Source organism: Symsagittifera roscoffensis, chromosome 3 (genome assembly GCF_963678635.1).
Source record: "Symsagittifera roscoffensis chromosome 3, txSymRosc1.1, whole genome shotgun sequence".
Classification (NCBI taxonomy): domain Eukaryota; kingdom Metazoa; phylum Xenacoelomorpha; order Acoela; family Convolutidae; genus Symsagittifera; species Symsagittifera roscoffensis.
This window is the reverse complement of record NC_087064.1, coordinates 75,070,714-75,091,025: the sequence shown is the minus strand read 5'-3', so window position 1 is coordinate 75,091,025 and position 20,312 is coordinate 75,070,714. Positions and strand designations below refer to the sequence as shown.

The 20,312-nt window shown below is 39.6% G+C and overlaps 2 protein-coding genes across 4 annotated transcripts in view; both read right to left on the bottom strand.

Moving 5' to 3' along the window:
• LOC134842205 (serine/arginine repetitive matrix protein 1-like) overlaps positions 1-19,583 on the bottom strand; it is a 334,393-nt gene extending 314,810 nt beyond the window's left edge. The window contains exon 1 of the mRNA XM_063858432.1: positions 19,561-19,583. The gene's annotated coding sequence lies outside the window, so the exon portion shown is untranslated. The remainder of the gene's footprint in view (positions 1-19,560) is intronic.
• LOC134842204 (ATP-binding cassette sub-family A member 2-like) overlaps positions 1-19,586 on the bottom strand; it is a 172,260-nt gene extending 152,674 nt beyond the window's left edge. For all 3 annotated transcript variants that reach the window (XM_063858429.1, XM_063858431.1, XM_063858430.1), the window contains exon 1: positions 19,559-19,586. The gene's annotated coding sequence lies outside the window, so the exon portion shown is untranslated. The remainder of the gene's footprint in view (positions 1-19,558) is intronic.
• Between the last annotated feature and the right edge of the window lie 726 nt (positions 19,587-20,312).

The following is a 20,312-nucleotide window of genomic DNA, read 5'->3' as shown; positions in this document are numbered from 1 at the left end:
AATAAGAAACTGTGATGAAACTGTTATGGAATGATGAAGTCAAGCGAGTTCACTAGTGCCTTGGCCCTTCTGGCTTTAGGCTTGGGTTAGTTTCGCGGTTCACTTATGACGTGGAACTTAAGAAACGTTACGGACTAAAGGTCACTACTAAAGTTACCCAATTCTATATAGAAAGAAGCGTGTCCTCATGGCTAGGTCTCTAATCACTTAAAACACGCGACGCCATTGAAAATGTGGTCGGAACCTTAATTAAAAACTAATAGTTTTTTATTGGACAACGGACATTTTATCCATTTCAGATGGATCACCTTATAAATCGCCTCATCTCAACATAACTGTAGTAAAAGCACTCTAGTATTTAAATTCTTTTTGAGAATGCGTTGAAATTGTAAATTCAAACAAACGTTTTTGCACATTTTTGTGCATCTTCAGGTTTTATAAACTCTAAACTATCTGTACAAAGTGATCAAAGATCATAGAAAGTGTCATATACATCATTATTTCAAAATTTAAAAAATTCAACCAATCAAAATTTTACAAATATTACTGAAATTATGTAACAACTGTTATGTAATACTTTAAAACATTTTGTCGCAAATTTCTGAGAGTTTTCACCTTTTTTGTTTTAACAATTTCGTTTTGTCGCATAATTTGTATCCTAACATAAAAGTTAGTTCAAAATGTTTTGTTTTAGCCAGAATTTTTTGATTCTGGAACTATAGCCTTAGTGTCAGCACCCTACTTCTAAACTCATCGCGCGTGTTAATTGAGGGTCTCTCATTCCTTATGTGCAGTGCCTCTAATGTAAGTAACTTGATGCTGCTGTTCGATTATCTTCCATTTAAACTCCGACTTACCACTCTCACTACCACAATGCTTTTATATGCTGGCCAACTGGGGTATCCTCTTTTCGGTGTTCTTCAATCCTTGTGGTGAGATGTCGGACCGTCTGGCCAAAATAGATGGATTTGTACCCACAACATTCAAGTCTGTACACCATTTTTGTGTACTCCTCTTTTGCATTGAAACCGGGACGCAGCCTGGCGATGTGGATGGCCTCAAGCGTCAGCACCTTGGAGTCGTCGCTGGGAGAGTCTAAGATCTTCATTTGTATGCTATTGACCTCTTCTCGGCACTCTCAATGATGGATACCAACCCTGGCGCTCCGTTGTTTGTGTTCTACGATTGTTGTTGTGAGATGTCGCGTCGTCTGACCCACATAGCTGGAATCACATCCAGGACATGTAAACTGTTACACAACATTACCACGAAGCAGTCCAATCACCGGAGACTCCAGGGAGGGCATCACGGTTTTCATTTTTCTTGTGAAAACGACTGAGGTCACTCTTTTTGCTATTTTGTGAGATATTTGACCCCTATATTGCAGCTTCAAGACAGGTCTTTCAGTCCTACTGCTTTCGGAATCATTTCTATGTTCAGGAGCACTAGTTGTCAAGATCTTGTCGACAGTATATTCCACAATAGGCTCGTAAAAAGCCGATGGGTACTGTTTCTTCTCCCAAGATTCTATAGCCTTACTGAGGCCGTCTTTGAAGGCTGTTCAACTATAAGTGCTGTTGTGAAGGCGATGTACAGTGTCTTCAAAAAATTTTCGCTTCAAATTAGTCGACGCACAAGCACGAAATTACATGAATGAAACAGTGTCCGTTGAATTGGTATACCACGCTGTTTCTATTCTACTCTGGTCACGAAGCAGGAAGGTGTCCAGAAAATGCAGTTCCTCATCACACTTTAACTCAATAGTGAACTCTATGCAGGGATGGAGAGTACTGGCTGGTCTTAACTTTTCCTCAATTTCCCCGCGTTTCGAGGTACGTATGATGTCATCTACGTACCGGCCAAAAATTTCTGAATTAGGGAAGTTAATCTCCGGACTAGACACCGAGCTCGGTGTGCACCCACAAAACCAAGGCTTCTTTGTCCGTTTGTATCATACTGGAAATAAGATCGGCCTCCTTTGAGAGCACTCTAACAGCACCCAATTACAGGATTGGTAATTTCATTGTGAAAAGATGAATAAAGATTTGTGAAGTGATGAATAAAGATAATCATTGTACTTTCTTAAAAAGAAGGTTTTCGTCGTAAGACATCATCAGCATTTCTCAAAATCAATCAGTAAGTCAACGAACACAGCAAGTCGTAATCATGCGAAAAAATAAGAAATAATTGAATAAAAACATTATTTCTTGCCAGATAAAGCTGGAACAAAGAAACAGGGACCTCAATCACAACCACAAGGTCAGTTCGCGTTGCCGATGTACTCTTCTTTTGCATTGAAACCGGGACGCAGCCTGGCGATGTGGATGGCCTCAAGCGTCAGCAGCTTGGAGTCGTCGCTGGGAGAGTCTATGATCTTCGGTTGTATGCTATTGACCTCTTCTCGGCACTCTCAATGATGGATACCAACCCTGGCGCTCCGTTGTTTGTGTTCTTCGATTGTTGTTGTGAGATGTCGCGTCGTCTGACCCACATAGCTGGAATCACATCCAGGACATGTAAACTGTTACACAACATTACCACGAAGCAGTCCAATCACCGGAGACTCCAAGGAGGGCATCACGATTTTCATTTTTCTTGTGAAAACGACTGAGGTCACTCTTTTTGCTATTTTGTGAGATATTTGACCCCTATTTTGCAGCTTCAAGACAGGTCTTTCAATCCTACTGCTTTCGGAATCATTTCTATGTTCAAGAGCACTAGTTGTCAAGATCTTGTTGACATTATATTCCACTATAGGCTCGTAAAAAGCCGGCGGGTACTGTTTCTTCTCCTAAGATTCTATAGCCTTACTGAGGCCGTCTTTAAAGGCTGTTCAACTATAAGTGCTGTTGTGAAGGCGATGTACGGTGTCTTCAAAAATTTTTCGCTTGAAATCAGTCGACGCGCAAGCACAAAAATACATGAATGAACCAGTGTCTGTTGAATTGGTATACCACGTTGTTTCTGTTCTACACTGGTCACGAAGCAGGAAGGTGTTCAGAAAATGTAGTTCCTCATCACACTTTAACTCAATAGTGAACTCTATGCAGGGATGGAGAGTACTGGCTGGTCTTAAATTTTCCTCAATTTCCCCGCGTTTCGAGGTACGTATGATGTCATCTACGTACCGGCCGAAAATTTCTGAATTAGGGAAGATAATCTCCGGACTAGGCACCGAACTTGGTGTGCACCCACAAAACCAAGGCTTCTTTGTTAGTTTGTATTCTTTGCACTCCGTAATTGCAAGATTGGCACAAATCCAATAAAACCACTGCATGCAAAAGTGACACCGAATGGCCTAACCACGCCAGGTAAACTGCTTGTCAGAGACAGAACAGTAAAAAGGGTCCACGTTAGGCTGCGTCGACTCAAACACCAGGATGTCTTTGGATGTCTTTGATGTCGTCAGACAGAACAGGCTCGAATTGTTTTATCCACAAGTTAGCCAATATGACAGAAAGGGTTCAACCCATGGCAACGCCGTCGAAATGGACATACCATTCGCTTCCAGAAACCCAACAAACATTACTGAATGCAAATCTTATCAACTGAAGAGGGTGGGTAACCCAATTCGTAGACTATACCAGCTGCTATACTGATTGCTTCAATCACCGGAACCTTGGTATATAAATTCTTCACATCCATTGAAAAAGGACTTCATCTTCGTCCAGAGCGGTGTCCACGAATAACTTTTTCATCTACAACGTGGAAGTTTCTATAAAGCCAGGAGCGTCTTCAAAAAAATGTAGATAATTTAGCATTGAATTTAGCATAACAGTTACCAGGTAACAAAAAAATGGATCGAATTTTGATGACAACGCAAACATTAAGTCGTAATTGTGAGACAATGAAGAAAATACAAGAATCAATACTGTTTTTCTTGTCAGATAAGCTAGAGCACAGAAACAGGGACGTCAATCACAACCGCAGGGTCAGTTCGCTGGTTTTCTTCTCATCAACATTCGCTTCCGATGATGTTTTTCGTGAAGTTTTTATATCCAACTTCTTTAAGAAAAATTATAAAAAGAAAAAGGAACGTCACATCTCGGAAACTAAATGCAACTGAGCAGTCGCATTTAGACACAGATTTGCATTTCTGTAATAGTTGCTCACTCAGGTCACATATGAGGATAAGAAGAATGGGTCCTTAAACCATTGGAAAAAGGGAATCTTCGGAATTAGTAGAATCGCAAGTCACTCCTATTCCTAACAACTATCCCCACTTTCGTCGCGTAGAACAGACTAAAGGTCAAAATAAGAAATAAAAACACCTCGGCTCAAAGGTCAGGGACACTATCTCTTGTGTTTTTGTACCACTTGTGCTTTTGTATGGTTTCGATCATGATTTCTTGTTACTTTTTTGTCGTATCTCTGTAACCGATCACAGTGTGTTCGTATAAATGCGCACATTTCCAATCCATGTCCTGTTACTAGTGGCGTTCCTCAAGGCAGCATCTTGGGGCCGCTTCTTTTTCTTCTTTTCATCAATGATCTGTCAGAGTGTATAAAATTTTCCAGTGGTTATTTGTTCGCTGACGATTCAAAGTTGTTTTCTACTGATATTACTTCTCTACAGCATGATATTGATTCTTTTACAAACTGGTGTACTGCATCTTCAGGTTTTAAAAACTCTAAACTATCTGTACAAAGTGATCAAATATCATAGAAAGTGTCATACACATCATTATTTCAAAATTTAAAAAATTTAACCAATCAAAATTTTACAAATATTACTGAAATTATGTAACAACTATTATGTAACATTTTTAAACATTTTGTCGCAAATTTCTGAGAGTTTTCATTTTTTTGTTTTAACAATTTCGTTTTGTCGCTATTTTTTATCCTAACATGAAATTTAGTTCAAAATGCTTTGTCTTAGCCAATATTTTTTGATTCTGGAAGTATAGCCTTAGTGTCAGCACCCTACTTCTAAACTCGTGGCGCGTGTTAATTGCGGGTCTCTCATTCCTTATGTGCAGTGCCTCTAATGTAAGTAACTTGATGCTGCTGGATGCCTGTTCGGTTATCTTCCATTTAAACTCCGACTTACCACTCTCACTACCACACTGCCTTATATGCTGGCCAACTGGGGTATCCTCTTTTCGGCGTTCCTCAATCCTTGTTGTGAGATGTCGGACCTTCTGGCCAAAATAGATGGATTTGTCCCCACAACATTCAAGTCTGTACACCATTTTTGTGTACTCCTCTTTTGCATTGAAATCGGAACGCAGCCTGGCGATGTGGATGGCCTCAAACGTCAGCACCTTGGAGTCATCGCTGGGAGAGTCTATGATCTTCGGTTGTATGCTATTAACCTCTTCTCGGCACTCTCAATGATGGATACCAACCCTGGCGCTCCGTTGTTTGTGTTCTTCGATTGTTGTTGTGAGATGTCGCGTCGTCTGACCCACATAGCTGGAATCACATCCAGGACATGTAAACTGTTACACAACATTACCACGAAGCAGTCCAATCACCGGAGACTCCAAGGAGGGCATCACGATTTTCATTTTTCTTGTGAAAACGACTGAGGTCACTCTTTTTGCTATTTCGTGAGATATTTGACCCCTATTTTGCAGCTTCAAGACAGGTCTTTCAATCCTACTGCTTTCGGAATCATTTCTATGTTCAAGAGCACTAGTTGTCAAGATCTTGTTGACAGTATATTCCACTATAGGCTCGTAAAAAGCCGGCGGGTACTGTTTCTTCTCCTAAGATTCTATAGCCTTACTGAGGCCGTCTTTAAAGGCTGTTCAACTATAAGTGCTGTTGTGAAGGCAATGTACGGTGTCTTCAAAAATTTTTCGTTTGAAATTAGTCGACGCGCAAGCACAAAAATACATGAATGAACCAGTGTCTGTTGAATTGGTATACCACGTTGTTTCTGTTCTACACTGGTCACGAAGCAGGAAGGTGTTCAGAAAATGTAGTTCCTCATCACACTTTAACTCAATAGTGAACTCTATGCAGGGATGGAGAGTACTGGCTGGTCTTAAATTTTCCTCAATTTCCCCGCGTTTCGAGGTGCGTATGATGTCATTTACGTACCAACCGAAAATTTCTGAATTAGGGAAGTTAATCTCCGGACTAGGCACCGAACTTGGTGTGCACCCACAAAACCAAGGCTTCTTTGTCAGTTTGTATTCTTTGCACTCCGTAATTGCAAGATTGGCACAAATCCAATAAAACCACTGCATGCAAAAATGACACCGAATGGCCTAACCACGCCAGGTAAACTGCTTGTCAGAGACAGAACAGTAAAAAGGGTCCACGTTAGGCTGCGTCGACTCAAACACCAGGATGTCTTTGGATATCTTTGATGTCGTCAGACAGAACAGGCTCGAATTGTTTTATCCACAACTTAGCCAATATGACAGAAAGGGTTCAACCCATGGCAACGCCGTCGAAATGGACATACCATTCGCTTCCAGAAACCCAACAAACATTACTGAATGCAAATCTTATCAACTGAAGAGGGTGGGTAACCCAATTCGTAGACTATACCAGCTGCTATACTGATTGCTTCAATCACCGGAACCTTGGTATATAAATTCTTCACATCCATTGAAAAAGGACTTCATCTTCGTCCAGAGCGGTGTCCACGAATAACTTTTTCATCTACAACGTGGAAGTTTCTATAAAGCCAGGAGCGTCTTCAAAAAAATGTAGATAATTTAGCATTGAATTTAGCATAACAGTTACCAGGTAACAAAAAAATTGATCGAATTTTGATGACAACGCAAACATTAAGTCGTAATTGTGAGACAATGAAGAAAATACAAGAATCAATACTGTTTTTCTTGTCAGATAAGCTAGAGCACAGAAACAGGGACGTCAATCACAACCGCAGGGTCAGTTCGCTGGTTTTCTTCTCATCAACATTCGCTTCCGATGATGTTTTTCGTGAAGTTTTTATATCCAACTTCTTTAAGAAAAATTATAAAAAGAAAAAGGAACGTCACATCTCGGAAACTAAATGCAACTGAGCAGTCGCATTTAGACACAGATTTGCATTTCTGTAATAGTTGCTCACTCAGGTCACATATGAGGATAAGAAGAATGGGTCCTTAAACCATTGGAAAAAGGGAATCTTCGGAATTAGTAGAATCGCAAGTCACTCCTATTCCTAACAACTATCCCCACTTTCGTCGCGTAGAACAGACTAAAGGTCAAAATAAGAAATAAAAACACCTCGGCTCAAAGGTCAGGGACACTATCTCTTGTGTTTTTGTACCACTTGTGCTTTTGTATGGTTTCGATCATGATTTCTTGTTACTTTTTTTGTCGTATCTCTGTAACCGATCACAGTGTGTTCGTATAAATGCGCACATTTCCAATCCATGTCCTGTTACTAGTGGCGTTCCTCAAGGCAGCATCTTGGGGCCGCTTCTTTTTCTTCTTTTCATCAATGATCTGTCAGAGTGTATAAAATTTTCCAGTGGTTATTTGTTCGCTGACGATTCAAAGTTGTTTTCTACTGATATTACTTCTCTACAGCATGATATTGATTCTTTTACAAACTGGTGTACTGCATCTTCAGGTTTTAAAAACTCTAAACTATCTGTACAAAGTGATCAAATATCATAGAAAGTGTCATACACATCATTATTTCAAAATTTAAAAAATTTAACCAATCAAAATTTTACAAATATTACTGAAATTATGTAACAACTATTATGTAACATTTTTAAACATTTTGTCGCAAATTTCTGAGAGTTTTCATTTTTTTGTTTTAACAATTTCGTTTTGTCGCTATTTTTTATCCTAACATGAAATTTAGTTCAAAATGCTTTGTCTTAGCCAATATTTTTTGATTCTGGAAGTATAGCCTTAGTGTCAGCACCCTACTTCTAAACTCGTGGCGCGTGTTAATTGCGGGTCTCTCATTCCTTATGTGCAGTGCCTCTAATGTAAGTAACTTGATGCTGCTGGATGCCTGTTCGGTTATCTTCCATTTAAACTCCGACTTACCACTCTCACTACCACACTGCCTTATATGCTGGCCAACTGGGGTATCCTCTTTTCGGCGTTCCTCAATCCTTGTTGTGAGATGTCGGACCTTCTGGCCAAAATAGATGGATTTGTCCCCACAACATTCAAGTCTGTACACCATTTTTGTGTACTCCTCTTTTGCATTGAAATCGGAACGCAGCCTGGCGATGTGGATGGCCTCAAACGTCAGCACCTTGGAGTCATCGCTGGGAGAGTCTATGATCTTCGGTTGTATGCTATTAACCTCTTCTCGGCACTCTCAATGATGGATACCAACCCTGGCGCTCCGTTGTTTGTGTTCTTCGATTGTTGTTGTGAGATGTCGCGTCGTCTGACCCACATAGCTGGAATCCAGGACATGGAAACTGTTACACAACATTACCACGAAGCAGTACAATCACCGGAGACTCCAGGGAGTGCATCACGATTTTCATTTTTCTTGTGAAAACGACTGAGGTCACTCTTTTGCTATTTTGTGAGATATTTGACCCCTATTTTGCAGCTTCAAGACAAGTCTTTCAGTCCTACTGCTTTCGGAACCATTTCTATGTTCAAGAGCACTAGTTGTCAAGATCTTGTTGACAGTATATTCCACTATAGGCTCGTAAAAAGCCGGCGGGTACTGTTTCTTCTCCCAAGATTCTATAGCCTTACTGAGGCCGTCTTTAAAGGCTGTTCAACTATAAGTGCTGTTGTGAAGGCGATGTACGGTGTCTTCAAAAATTTTTCGCTTGAAATTAGTCGACGCGCAAGCACAAAAATACATGAATGAACCAGTGTCTGTTGAATTGGTATACCACGTTGTTTCTGTTCTACACTGGTCACGAATCAGGAAGGTGTTCAGAAAATGTAGTTCCTCATCACACTTTAACTCAATAGTGAACTCTATGCAGGGATGGAGAGTACTGGCTGGTCTTAAATTTTCCTCAATTTCCCCGCGTTTCGAGGTACGTATGATGTCATTTACGTACCGGCCGAAAATTTCTGAATTAGGGAAGTTAATCTCCGGACTAGGCACCGAACTCGGTGTGTACCCACAAAACCAAGGCTTCTTTGTCCGTTTGTATTCTTTGCACTCCGTAATTGCAAGATTGGCACAAATCCAATAAAACCACTGCATGCAAAAATGACACCGAATGGCCTAACCACCCCAGGTAAACTGCTTGTCAGAGACAGAACAGGAAAAAGGGTCCACGTTAGGCTGCGTCGACTCAAACACCAGGATGTCTTTGGATGTCTTTGATGTCGTCAGACAGAACAGGCTCGAATTGTTTTATCCACAAGTTAGCCAATATGACAGAAAGGGTTCAACCCATGGCAACGCCGTCGAAATGGACATACCATTCGCTTCCAGAAACCCAACAAACATTACTGAATGCAAATCTTATCAACTGAAGAGGGTGGGTAACCCAATTCGTAGACTATACCAGCTGCTATACTGATTGCTTCAATCACCGGAACCTTGGTATATAAATTCTTCACATCCATTGAAAAAGGACTTCATCTTCGTCCAGAGCGGTGTCCACCAATAACTTTTTCATCTACAACGTGGAAGTTTCTATAAAGCCAGGAGCGTCTGCAAAAAATGTAGATAATTTAGCATTGAATTTAGCATAACAGTTACCAGGTAACAAAAAAATGGATCGAATTTTGATGACAACGCAAACATTAAGTCGTAATTGTGAGACAATGAAGAAAATACAAGAATCAATACTGTTTTTCTTGTCAGATAAGCTAGAGCACAGAAACAGGGACGTCAATCACAACCGCAGGGTCAGTTCGCTGGTTTTCTTCTCATCAACATTCGCTTCCGATGATGTTTTTCGTGAAGTTTTTATATCCAACTTCTTTAAGAAAAATTATAAAAAGAAAAAGAAACGTCACATCTCGGAAACTAAATGCAACTGAGCAGTCGCATTTAGACACAGATTTGCATTTCTGTAATAGTTGCTCACTCAGGTCACATATGAGGATAAGAAGAATGGGTCCTTAAACCATTGGAAAAAGGGAATCTTCGGAATTAGTAGAATCGCAAGTCACTCCTATTCCTAACAACTATCCCCACTTTCGTCGCGTAGAACAGACTAAAGGTCAAAGTAAGAATAAAAACACCTCGGCTCAAAGGTCAGGGACACTATCTCTTGTGTTTTTGTACCACTTGTGCTTTTGTATGGTTTCGATCATGATTTCTTGTTACTTTTTTTGTCGTATCTCTGTAACCGATCACAGTGTGTTCGTATAAATGCGCACATTTCCAATCCATGTCCTGTTACTAGTGGCGTTCCTCAAGGCAGCATCTTGGGGCCGCTTCTTTTTCTTCTTTTCATCAATGATCTGCCAGAGTGTATAAAATTTTCCAGTTGTTATTTGTTTGCTGATGATTCAAAGTTGTTTTCTACTGATATTACTTCTCTACAGCATGATTTTGATTCTTTTACAAACTGGTGTACTGCAAATGATTTATCGGTCGATCACGATAAGTGCAGTCTCATTGTTTTCAAAGGCAATTTTCCTCGTCATGTGATGGTCAACGACCAGAACAAAACCTCCTCAAATGTAGTAGAAGACCTTGGTTTACTTGTCTCTGATGACTTGAACTGGATGAAACATATCAATAGTAAGCTGGTATCATGTAACAAGTCACTTCATTTTACCAGGCGCAATTTTCCTTTCATTGTCTCTCAATCCGCCTAGCTCATTTTCGTTAACACGTGTATAAAGAGTATCATTTTTTATGCATCCCCTGTTTGGTTTCTTTCATTATGTTATATCCGAAACTTGAAAGTTTCAATCGAAAGTGTCTGAAATGGGTTATTGGTTCGATACCCTATAAAGACCAGTTATTTCTCACAAAAACTCTGCCTATCTATTACCATTTTATTTTCAACGATGTGTTACTGTTCTACAAAATGTTTCATGGTCTTACAGAATTGCCGTTTTCTACGTATTTCTGTTTTAAGGTGACCACCAGCCGGAAATCCACCATCGTCTGCACAATTCAGACAGCAAAGAAGTGGCAGACTGAGAAGTTCTTCTTTCATCGCGTTGAGAAATCGGTCATTGAGTTGATCCGTCTTGGTGTAGACATCTTCGCTCCCCTCGAGTCTTTCAAGAGAAGAGTCAAGGAAGTTCTTTTAGAGAGAACTGTGTCAACTTTTGATCAACTGAAATCGTGTTCATGGTTCCTGAAGTGCCCCTGCTCAAACTGTCGATCTTGACTTGATTTTTTTTTGCCATAATCTACTGTTTAAGAGAATTAATTCTTTCTTCTTCTTCTTCTTCTGCTCCTTCTCCACAACCAATGGAAAATCAAGATAATGAAGAAGAAAAGTATTAAATTAACATCTGAAAATAATATCAGATATACTAAAAATAAGAAACTGTGATGAAACTGTGATGGAATGATGAAGTCAAGCGAGTTCACTAGTGCATTGGCCCTTCTGGCTTTGGGCTTGGGTCAGTTTCGCGGTTCACTTATGACGTGGAACTTAAGAAACGTTACAGACTAAAGGTCACAACTAAAGTTACCCAATTCCATATAGAAATTAGCGTGTCCTCATGGCTAGGTCTCTAGTCACTTAAAACACGCAACGCCATTGAAAATGTGGTCGTAACCTCAGTTAAAAACTAATAGTTTTTTATTGGACAACGGACATTTTATCCATTTCAGATGGATCACCTCACCTCAACATAACTGTAATAAAAGCACTCTAGTATTTAAATTCTTTTTGAGAATGCGTTGAAATTGTAAATTCAATTAAAGGTTTTGGAACATTTTTGTGCATCTTCAGGTTTTAAAAACTCTAAACTATCTGTACAATGTGATCAAAAATCTTAGAAAGTGTCATACACATCATTATTTCAAAATTTAAAAAATTCAACAAATCAATATTTTACAAATATTACTGAAATTATGTAACAACTATTTTGTAACAATTTTACACATTTTTGTTTTTAGATTTTCCTTTTGTCGCAAGTTTTCATGCTAACATGAAGTTTGTTTCAAAATTTTTTTTTAGCCAGAAATTTTTTGATTCTGGATTATATCCTTAGTGTCAGCTCCCTACGTCTAAACTCGTCGCGCGTGTTAATTGCCGGTCTCTTTTTCCTCTGTCCTCTCTTTCCTAAGTGCAGCGCCTCTGATGTAAGTAAATTGATGCTGCTGGATGCCTGGTCGATTATCTTCCATTAAAACTCCGACTTACCACTCTCACTGCCACACTGTCTTATATGCTGTCCAACTGGGGTATACACTTTTCGGTGTTCCTCAATCCTTGTGGTGAGATGTCGGACTGTCTGGCCAGCAGAGATGGATTTGGACCCACATTGAGTTCGAACATTTGAAAATATGGTCATGTCATACTTTCAAGCAACCAGACCTGAATGTAAAATTGAGAGTTACTTCACTACAGGAAATCAGAAAAAAATTGATTGCTTCAGTGTTGATGGTTATTGCAACCATTGTAAGAGTGTCTTTGAAGCAATGGGTTGTTATTTCCATTTTTGTCCTTGTCAAGAAGCTAGACCGAGGCTAACTGATGATGATATCAAACGAGAAACCAAGAAAAGGGAAATGGATGAGCTTCGAAAAGATTACATTCGAGAAAATAGTTTACAATATAGAATAAATGTGGGAGTGTAGTTGGTGGGATCAATTTAAAAACAATGTAGACGTGAAAAATCACGTTAGAACTCACTTTCCCTTCAAAAGACCTCTTTCTGCTAGTTCACTAGTGCAAAACATTAGAAATGAAACATTGTTCGGCTACGTGCAATGCGATCTGAGTGTTCCAGATGAGCTAAAAGCAAAATTTTCCAATTTCCCACCTATTGTCAAAAATATAGATGTTACCAGAAACAAAATTGGGGAATTTATGAAGACATATGCGGAAGAAAACGATTTGTTAAAACAACCGCAGAAAATGTTGATATCGAGCTTCAAATTGACCAACGGAACTTTTATCACACCACTTTTCAAATTTTACTTGGATCTTGGGTTGCAATGTACAAAAGTTCATCGATTAGTACAATACACACTGCGTAAAGTATTCAACAATTTTGTTCAGTCTGTTGTTGATACTAGGCGAGCCGGTGATGAAAATCCATTATCTGGTGTAGTAGCCGAAACAATGAAACTCCTGGGAAATAGTTCCTACGGCTATCAAATAATGGACAGATCAAAACATACAATGACAAAAAATATCTTGGAGACAAAAAAACTCACAAAGCTATCAATAACCAATTTTTCAAGAGACTCAATGTCGTAGCTAAAGATTTGTATGAAGTGGAGCTTGTTAAATCTACTATAGAGCATCGTGAACCAATTATAGTAGGTTTCTTTATACTACAGTATGCCAAGTTGAGAATGTTGGAGCTGTATATAACATTTTCGATAACTTTTGCGATGTCAGCCAATTCGAAGAACTCGAAATGCGTACAGATTCCCTCTATTTGGCTTTGGCAGAAGAAGATTTAGATTACTGTATCCTTCCTAGCAAGCAAGCAGATTGGACTGAAAAGCGAAGCAAAGACTGTCGAGACGACTTCAGAGCAGATGCGAAAAACAACTTTTTCCCCCGTACTTGTTGTTCTAAACATAAGAAACATCACAAGAGAGAACCAGGATTGTTCAAGGAGGAGTTCAGATGTACTGAAAAGTTATGCCTCTGTAGTATAACCTATTGCTGTTACGATAGTAAAAGTTTAAAGTATAAGTTTAGCAGTAAAGGTCTGAACAAACGCGCATTAGAAGACTCTGGAGATGGACCGATGGCAAAGTATCGACAAGTACTGGATGAAGCAGTGAATTTGAAGTCAACAAATAGAGGATTTAAAACGATTAACCATGCAGTTGCAATTTATGAACAAACTAAAAAAACTGAGCTATTTTCACCCAAAACAGGAAGTTTAAGGTGATGGAATACATACTTAACCTCTAAATTGGTAAAAGATTATGTAGTAAAACTGTATACGATGCTGTGAATTAATTCATTTCCTCTGTAATTAACCTTTTTTTTCGAAATTTTTTTTAAACACTACGTTTGGATTAACAGTATATTAGTTTTTGATTGGGAAAATATTTAGAATCTTGAACATTGGCAAAATTGAGCTCCAAAAAATTCGGGCGCAAAAACTTTTACTTAAACTTACCATCTTACCATCTGAAACCTACCATCTTAATACATTGGGAAACCTAATCCCTATCTTAATTCATTGGGAAATCTATTCCCTATCTTAATACATAGGTGGCTGACCGGATACTCTATAGCCTATGTTAATACATGGGGGTCAGCCACCCCCCGGGCTGAGTTGCTCCAACCTATACTACTCTCGCATTCAAACCCCTTTGATCTGTTTGTTAGTTTCCTGCAAAAACATGGACACAAACCGGTTTTGTCATTTATTGGCCATTGGCTGTATCTCCATTCCCAACGGCAAAATCGAACTCATGAACACTTTCAGCCATAGATTTGCCAGAATTACAGCGAGGAAAGCGCCCATTGCTAGACCATCAACTTGCACATACCATGAGTCATAACACTTGAAAATTAATTTGCGGGCCGCCATATTGAAAAGCCTTTTATTGATTGCTCTTTGGATTTCAGGAGCAATTTCTGGATGTAGGGTTTTTGCAAAGCATTTTCAACTGCTTCCTTCAGGGGAACATTAGTATACAAACTTTTCACATCAAGAGATATTATGGTTTCAACCGGATCTTGAGCAACGTATTCAGTTGTTTCTCTGGCATCTTTAGAATTGGTTTCTATATTGGCGCCATCGATATTGTCAGAAACTTTGCAAGCGTTTTATTAAGATTCTCATACGATCTGCTCTTTTTAGGGTCCCAGAGGACGAGGTTTTTTCGGTTCAAGCTGTACCTAATTTTCAACTTAGTAGTTTAAGTTGAAAATTATGTACAGCTTGGTCCGAAAAAAACCCGTTCTTTGGTACCCTTAACTTCGAAAAGTCCGGTGTTAGATTGTTTTTTAGACATGTTCTCAGAAACTTCAGTCTATGTACAAATACTTTACTTTCCTAAAGAATTTTAAATTCAATGTGGTTCTAGTAACATCGGGTCGACAAAATCGTTACCGCTTGAAAAGTATCAGCCAATCCGCGCGAACTAATTTAGTTGCATGTGAAAATAGTGAGATCATGGCTGGATCTCTGTATACTCAGACCACGAGGTCAATCCTGAAAACAGGAATGGTACATTATTACTATTAAGTTACTATTTTACCATTGTCTTTGCATAGTAGAGAAATCATCCCATCCATCGGAGATGGATCGACCCTTTCCCTCAACTCCTACCTTCTCATTATCTGAGAAGGAAATTTGATAATAATAATTTTAGTTCAGGACATCCTAGGAAGCTAAAAGTTGTTTAAAAGTCAGTTCTCTAAATCAGCAAGAGACCCTTCCAACTGATATTTACAGAGTGATCAAAAACTATAAAAAGTGGCAATCATAAAAGAAGCTTAAATTATAAGTCTCAATTAAAAAAAATTAAATTACAAAAGGGGCCCTTCCGTTTAGTTACGGTAAGTGCACAAGCTGGATAGGGCCATACCAGCGATATAAAAATGCATATATATCAGCAATGAAGTCATAAATCAGCATTAAATGCATCGTCAATTTATCTTAGCCGTCCTTCCTCTACAATAGCGCTTATGGAGTTGTCGATAAATTGATTTTTGCGTAACAATCTGCACCCCCTTATACAAAGTATAGAGTTCCTCAGGAGCGCGAAGCTTATTTTAGTTCTTATGTAGTTTATAGATTCTGGATAGCTTTCTTGTCGTTTTTCACTTAGTTTTTCGGCCAATCGCTGCATCGTCCGCGTGGCTGTTGGAGCAGCGCCACCGGTGCATCCAAAAATTAGCGGGCCGTAGCTACTCTGCTCTACGTTTAAAATTCTTTGCTGATATTTGGAGTTCTTCAGCGTTTCGTGGTATTTGTATGCATCCTTATGCAGTTTTCGCGATGTTTTGGCATGGGGCTTGAAAATTTTCACATCAAAGAAAGCGCGGCTGAATCGTGAACCCCAGAGTCCGTTTGCCTTAATGTCAAGTCGTGCCTCATCTTCAGTTGTAGTTGAATTGTTGACAAAGCTTTCGCCTTGCAACGGCTGAAGTTTCAGCTCAATCTCGACGTCATGGCAAACCTCGTTCATGAGGTTGGCGAATGTGTCTCTAATTTCATTGTGTCTTATGTGTGTGTAACCACCCTTCGCACAGTGAAGCGCATGTTTCAAGTTAAAATCAGCACCACATGCACATGTGAGTGGGGTTTTGGTAGGCTCCCATCCGTATCTTAAGTATATACCATCTCTGAACTCTGATTTATTCAGGTTGAAGTTGTATCTGCTCAGTGGTAGAGTATTGAGCCAGTTAGAGGCTCCCTTTTCAGAGGCCAGGTCGATTGCGTATTTATCTGTTTCAATTAAGGAGTTAATGAAGTTTGTTTTTTTTTCAATTTGCTCTATCAGTTTTCAATTTTTTGATTTTCGTTCATATTTTTTCTTGCTGTGTTACTGCTGTAATTGGATCTTGAGATTCCAGTACTAGTGATGTTTCCTTAGACTATTCTAGGTAGCTTTCATGATCGGATGGCACCTTGATGTTAAGTCCGCCCATTTTAAGGGGTAAGGAAGATATCTCACGGAATTGGGGGTTTAAATTGTCTTTACCGACTAGGTTAGGTAATAATTGTTCTTTGATAATACTTTCACATATTTCTAAGTTTTCCATAGTGTTAGGCGTTGTCCTGGCAAAAAATGAAAGCTTTTCTTGAACTCCTTTAGTATAGCAGGCATAAGCGTTTTGAGGGGAGGTTTCAGCGATTTTCGTTAGTTTTTTCAAAGTTTTGATTTGCTCATTCTGTTGAAATTCCAGGAAGTTTTTACATTCAGATTCTGTTCCTATAACTGAACCAAGCACTCGGGCTCCTGCCTTTATAGTGATTCTTGTATTTGCGAAGATTTTCTGAGTTTCACCGAGTTTTTCATCCTTGACAATGAGTTGGCATTTGGATGCTTTCACGTGGTAGCCGAAAAATTTACCCAGTGATATAATTTTATCGAGGACGGTTCGTAGATTGCTTAATTTACCGACTGCGTTTCCGTCGTCTGGGTACCATTTCTGGGTTACATCGTCTACTGATAAAAGTTTTATGAGGGGTGTTATGGCTAGACCGTACATGGCCATTGCCAGTGGATCCCCCTGGGTTGTCCCTTCTTGAGAGTAGATTGATTTTTTGTTAACGAATAGTTTAGATGGATTGGAGTAGGAGTTCTTAATCGCTGTTAATAGGGAAGGGCAGGTGTTTTCGATGTTTTTTAATGCCAGCTGCTTTCGGTTCAGCGAGTTGAAAGCGTTTTCGGCATCTATCAGTAGAACAGCATCGGCGGAAGTTTTGCTGTATTGATCTCTTAGCGTGTGGATCGCATATTCGATGCCACATTTTTGTCCTAGGCAGAGTTGGTAGTTTGAACCGAGCGACATGAGTTCGTTTTTTAGGCATTTAGTTATTGTTCGCCCTATTATCCTACGCATAACTTCTCCTATGCCAATGGGTCTTACCCATGGATTCTTATCTAAGGGTAATAATCTGCATGCGTTATATGTTTCTATTAGTTCTGGATTTAGTTCTTCTGTGGCCAATTTTTTTTGGCAATTTTAGCAATTGATTTTGAAATTTCAACTGATTGTTGCCCGAAGTGTGTTAGAATACGTCTCCATTCATTTGTATCGAGGCCAAATGGTCCATGCGATCCGTGCGTTCTCATGGCTGCCTTCGTTATGTTGACCGTTTATCTGATCAAATATCGATGGATGGAAAGGAATTGTTTCGTTTGAGACTGGTGTAATATAGTTCTCATCAATTGGTTTAGATGGTGGGTGTTTCTCTATGAGAGTCTGTTCTACTGTCTTACCTTTGACAATCTCGTCAAGCGAAAGAATGCCTTTAGATGTGTCTGTTAGTTTTGCAATTGCGCTTGATATTTTTCCAGTACTCATTAGTTTGTTGAACTGTTGTGCTTCAGTTTCAGTTTTTCTTCTACTTCCTTTCAACAAGCGCATTTGCAGCGCCTTTCCTTCAATATATAGTCCATCCAGGTCTCCGTTTTGCCATTGCTTAAGTCTCCTTGCTATTGTTTTGGAAAAAGATCCATCAATTTCGGACTTTGTTTTGCACAGTAATAAGTGTAGAAAAATCATTGCTGCGTGCATTGCGAAGGTATTTTCGTTGTTTTCTATTAGGCTGTTCAAAGTTCTATTGAGGGTTTCAATGAAGTTATAACCAAATTTATTTTTTGACAAGATCATAAAGACCGGTTTCCAGTGGACCATTTCGGTGTATATTTTCCTGGTGGTTTCTATGAGTTCTGGACAGGGGTTTGACCATGGGTCTTGTATTGCTCTAGGTTCTATAGTGGAAGACTCTCCTGTGTTTTGTGAGTGTGGGGCAGTGGAAGGGTGAGGGTGCATTTGGGGGAGCAAGGTTGTAGCTAGGGTTGGGCGGTTGCATTCATGCTTGTCGTTAGCTGAATGAAATTGGGAGGTGCAGCGATGACAACTGAAATTGTCATAGTGATCACTGCTGCGGGCTAGGCCGCTGCATTTTACATGCATGTAGCCCGGGCATGTGAAGCACCAAACACCTCCGCCTCGCAGGCTGCTTTTACAAATAAGGCAGTGTGTTTGAGTAGCCATTTTAGGAAGGACGGCGGTGTCAAGTTAGCGAGAGAATTTATAGATTAAATTTGCAAGAAAATTTGTAAAGAAATCATTACTGTAGAACAAGAAATGGATGCCATCACGGCAGAACATTTGAGGGGTTAGATTTAGGTTGAGGTTAGGCGAAACAATAAGTGTATGGGGGTGTACAAATCTATTTATCAAATTAAACAGCACATGATTATGAATATAAATTTTGCGGTTTACTTCGGAATTATTACAGTTCTGAATTGTTTTGGGGATGATCAGTCTCTTGGGCTGAAACTTATTTGTGACGAGGTTAATCAAGTTTTTCCACTGCTGTTCTAATTCTTGTGGATGCAACCTGTTGTCCTTGTATCCAGCAACTATTGTTACTGTATTTAGGCGCTTTGGTCTGTATTGTAAAACTGTTTCAAACAGATCATGAAGCGTTGTGCCGCGGTAGGAGTGAATTGTTGATTTTACTAGAGCTGGTTTGATATATTTGGTCCTTGAAGTCCCACATAACTAGTTTCTGTGAGAACTCAGGGATGCGTCTTGCCTGGAATTGCGGCATCAAGCTGAAACACAGTCAACTGGGGCGAGAAAGGAAGCTCTTTGGGGTTATTTATGAATACTTTCATTTAGGGTTTAAAATTGCTAGGCGATGAAAAAAAAAGAGTGGTACAACCTGACGTCGATTTGGAGGTCGATTAACCAGCTCACTCCTTCTTGCGTCTAGTTACGCCAGGGAAACTTCACTCGCCTACGGCTGGGACGGCGAGATTTGGTAAGATAACCAGAAGAGGAAGCCCAGCGCGCATATGATATGAAAACACACAAACGGTAAATTTGAACAAAGAACTATTTAATAAGTTTATCACAACAATTAGGCTAATAGTAAAACCTACCATCTTAATACATTGGGAAACCTATTCCCTATCTTAATTCATTGGGAAATCCATTCCCTATCTTAATACATAGGTGGCTGACCGGATACTCTATAGCCTATGTTAATACATGGGGGTCAGCCACCCCCCGGGCTGAGTTGCTCCAACCTATACTTCTCTCGCATTCAAACCCCTTTGATCTATTTGTTCGTTTCCCGCGAAAACATGGACACAAACCGTTTTTGTCATTCATTGGCCATTGGCTGTATCTCCATTCCCACCGGCAAAATCGAACTCATTGTAACATTCGCCCGGAAGATACATATCGACGGATAACAAAACTAAGTCTTAAGACGACTGGCCAGCGTCTAAACAGAGCTTTGCATGTTTTTCACCGTCTCTACCAAGCCAGTACTTTTCGGTGGTCTTTCTTACATCGGGTCGACAAAAACGTTACTATTCTCCGGCTTCGACCAGAACGCTCAAATTAACTGAATTACATGCAAAATTAGTGAGCTCATGGCTGGGTCTCTGTATCCCCAGACCACGAGGTCACTCCTAAAAATAGGGCTACTACTTATTATATTACTATGGTTTTTGTTCAGTAGATAAAAATCATCATCTCCATCGAAGATGGATCAACCCTTTCCCCCAACTCCTAGCACCTCATCCTTGTCAAAACTAATCAAAATATCAGTTAAATTCAAGTCAGGACATGACAGGATGCTAA